The sequence below is a fragment of the Sinocyclocheilus anshuiensis genome, unplaced genomic scaffold (assembly GCF_001515605.1).
Source record: "Sinocyclocheilus anshuiensis isolate Anshui unplaced genomic scaffold, SAMN03320099.WGS_v1.1 scaffold1559, whole genome shotgun sequence".
Lineage (NCBI taxonomy): Eukaryota > Metazoa > Chordata > Actinopteri > Cypriniformes > Cyprinidae > Sinocyclocheilus > Sinocyclocheilus anshuiensis.
In genome coordinates, this window is record NW_015551091.1 from 374898 (window position 1) to 379223 (window position 4326).

Sequence of the window (4326 nt, forward strand, 5' to 3'; positions counted from 1 at the left end):
ATACTATTTATTAACAAGATATTCTTTAAATATTGAAAACATACAGTATATATTATTATACTTTATATTTTGCTTTTTTTCATCAATTGCTATTTTTTATTAAGAAATTTTCCAATAATAATGGAATTATACAGTCAATTTACAGAAAACTCCTAGACAGCCATAAATTCATTAAACTTTTGGTGTAAAATTACGCCATACATGGGGGGAAAAAACTGATGGAGTGATTGGTTTGTGATTTTCAAAATATTCAAAATAAGACCCGCTATCAATAACTTATGTTGGCATGCTTTTCAGATTTTATTTAACTTTACTCTAAATTTAGCTAGATTAATCAAGTTGACACACAGAAAGTCCAGATAAATGAAATCAAACATGTAAGACGCAGCGACTGTTCAACCATGTGTCCCAAACTCATTCACAAGCCAGTCACACTTACACACACAAATATTTCCAAACACTGAATTCAAGTAAACTGTGTCACTTTTTGACATTGAGGTGACTGTCATAAATGGCTCAATTTACCTGAAACCTAATACATGAAACTATATGTGAATCTGTACTATATGTGAATCTGTACTATAAGCTCCTGAATCAACAACAGTGCAAAGGATTAGAGCGGTATCAAAGGCTGCAGGTCCAGGAGGGCTGCTAATCTGAGTGCAGAGCTCCTAGATTAACGGTATGACTGACGGTTCCCCACCCAACCACTGACCCTGTGACCCTGTGGTCATGGAGATGGAAAGCCAGGCCTGGACTTCCTCTTCCAACCACAGAATACACAGCAAGCACAGATATGGGAATGGCCAAAAAATAAGAGCACACTGGGAACTAGCGTCGCTCTCCAAATCCACGCGCAAAATTTCATCCTCAATTTCAACTCCAAACTCAGCTTTAGCCAGTGTGGGAAGGGAAGAAACTTTTCTCATTCAGAAAGTTGCTCTTTTTCAGTCGCCACAGTCACCCTGAACTCCTCAGGTCATGGTGAATAAAATATAAAACAACATCCTGCTAACTGCAATGTAGCATATTAACCAAGCTGCTTTTATTAAATCTGTGAACTGTGAAACGGACAGCGGTCTGCACGTTCCAGAAAGTCTCGTTCTACATCAAAGGAGGTAAATAAATTACATAACAATGTGCAGCAGCTAAATGAATCACTGGTTGACATGCTTCAGCCACTTGATGTGTGTTAACAATAAGTATTTTTGTGTTTGTTTCCATTTTATAAATATAACAGTGTCTGTGGTTGCTTTCTAAATATGCAGCGCGCAAACATGTTAAAAAGGGTTTGTCGCATGTATGGTGACCACAACGGCAATCGTTTGTGTTTCAAAGGCGTATGAAGCCAACGAGAAACGTGGAGCTTTTTTCTGCAGATGGTGCCGAAAAATACAGAGGAAAAGTCACTGGGTTGCAAAAACCTCAACTCTGCATAACAATGTGTAAGGCTAATCCAGAGTTTAGCCGCAAATGTGAAGGGCTAGCCTATATTTTACAGCATAACTTCTCATTACCAGACTCTGTAATTTAGGCAAAATTCATGTGCAAACAGAAAAGGCTTCCCGAAAAAAGTAACTCAGTGAAGGGCCGCATCCATCAAGAGTAAGAGTGAGAGATGCGTGTGTGCAAGTGTGTGTTTGTGCATGTGTATGTGTGCATGTGTGAGAGAGATTAATGAAATATAAAGATGGAAATGCTTCAAGTTTCTATCCTTTTCACAGTCATTCAACTTAATGTCAAATAATATAACCATTAAAAATACCTCAAATCATTATCATGAAGGCAAAGGGGATTTTAATTCTGTAATGCATCATATTTTGAAGTGAAAAAGGATATTCAATGAAAAGAAAAATAGTTGGGAATATTTATAATATATATAATATATGTTATATATAATAATATATCTGTCAAGAATTGATTCGATCATGAAAACCACAGTTACATTATTCTGACAACTTTTTGTCTTTTTCTCTTTCGTATTTTCTAACAATACAAGTCTTTACTCTCGCTTTTTATCAATGTAACACATCTTTGCTGACTAAAATATGAATTTCTTTTCAGAAAAAGAAAGAAAAAAAAATACCGACCCCAAACATTTGAACGGTATTGTTACAAAAGATTTTAAATAAATGCTGCTCTTTTTAACTTTTTATTCATCAAAGAATCCTGAAAAAAGTATGGCAGTTTCCAAAAAAATATTTGGCAGCACAACTGTTGCCAAAATTGATAATTCTAATAATAATATTAGATATTCATATTAGAATGATTTCTTAAGGATCATGTGACACTTGAGTAATGGCTGATGGAAATTCAGCTTTGCATGACAGAAATAAATTATATTTTAAAGGATATTAAAATAGAAACCATTATTTATATTGTGATAACATTTTGTAAGAGCTGATGAAAATTCAGCTTTGCATCACAGAAATAAACATAAAACCATGTCTGCATTTGTGATCGGAGAAACGACAAACAACAAGCACTACTCTACACTCCTCGTCCTCCGTAAAATGCATTGCACACATCTGAATATTTGGTTTGAACTGTTCTGGAACAGTGTTGTAAATGCAACATATCCACTGATTTCTAGTTGTGTCCTCTTTTGGAAGACCAAACAAAGTAGTTTCGCTTTCACAACAAAACACACAGCGTCTCCACGACATGGCGGCGGAGGCAACAATACTACAGCGATAATCAAAGTTACGTTTTCTTTCTTTGCGTGAACATTTGGGCGGTGTTATGCAAATCTTCCCACACAGTGACGTAGACATGTGGGGGCGTGTTTAAACGAGGCGTTTTAGGAGGGCGTGGATGAGTCTTGACTTTTATAAAGAATATCTCTTTGGGTTTGAGACTTTAGTCTTTGCAACTTTAGGGATCTTATATATTCACGAACAGCTTGTAACACTCCAAAGAGAAAGGAAAACTTGAAATCGCATCATATGGCCCCTTTAAACTGAGAATTGTGTGGAAGAAGTCAAAAGCTTTGCTGGGACCTTCTGATGCACTAGAGAAATTATGTCCTTGAGGATTTATCCCATGCTGGATAGAAGCAACTCAGAAATCACAATAAAGGAAATACTCAAATTTACCCAAAGTTCCAATGGATGCTGGTAACTGGAAGAATCCTTCAGATCTGGTGCCGCCTTCAGAAGTGAACCAGATCTCACATGATAGGACCTGTTTGCGTGAAAGTCATTTCAAAATACAGCTATCAACTCCAAGTTTGATTATGCATGTTTAGATCTGTAGATCTCATGTTCAAACTGATAATTCGATTTTAACAAAATATTTATTTATTTGGTGAGACTGAGACCTAATGACAGACACTGTAAAATGCAGTGTCTGAATTGCACACAGTATGTGGTCAAGATTAAAAGTCACAATGTTTTGTTTTGTTTTGTTTTTTACCACAAAATGTCGTCAAAAAGTCCTACTGTCAATATTGTAGCAATAAATAAAGCACATCTTACACAGAAGTGACACAGAAGTTTCATATCAAGCTACTCTCTGTTGGTCAATGCGGTAAAAACATGTGACCAGCTTAAACTTGTTACAAAATCTGCCTGGGAATAATCTTTCACATACAATCTTTCCTACTGAAATGAATGGATTTTTTCTGTGAAAATTCACCAAAAAACTGCACACCTTAAGACACTATTATTATTATTTCTCTCACACACTGATGATTGTCATATACAGTATATATGGGTCAAAGACAAGACGTGTCTACTTTAATGTTTCAAATAACTTTTGTGAAAATAAAATGTCGAAATATGGGTGAAATAATGTCCCATCTTCATTCAGGGTAACAGATATATTTATGTAAAAATGCAACAGCATACTTATTCTGACCTGTGCTTATTAATGTATATAAAATAATGTATTATATTTTAAATGATTAAAACATTACAAATGGGTAAAACCCAGTGGTTTGAAGGATAGTGGCAAAGACTGGTTAAGATTTAAAATTACAAATTATTTGTTTTGGGGCGCTGCACTATTTTTTGTAAATCATGGTAAAAAAAAAAAAAAAGTATGATAGTCATTATTTTTTGCTCAGAAAATAAAAGAAGGACACATTCTAATGTGGGGGGGGGGGGGTTAAAGCTGTATTACACTGTTATTTATTGATGCTTGAAAACCCCTTTTCATCCTTGATCCCCATATTTGAATTATAAGCTTTTTATATAACTTCAGAATCCCTTAACAGACCTTAGAAAGATCAAATTATATAATTATTTATACATTTTGACCAATTTTTGGATTACAGTATTAACAGTTAAAGTTGTTTCACAGGAAATGTGTCTATAAAGACACTGA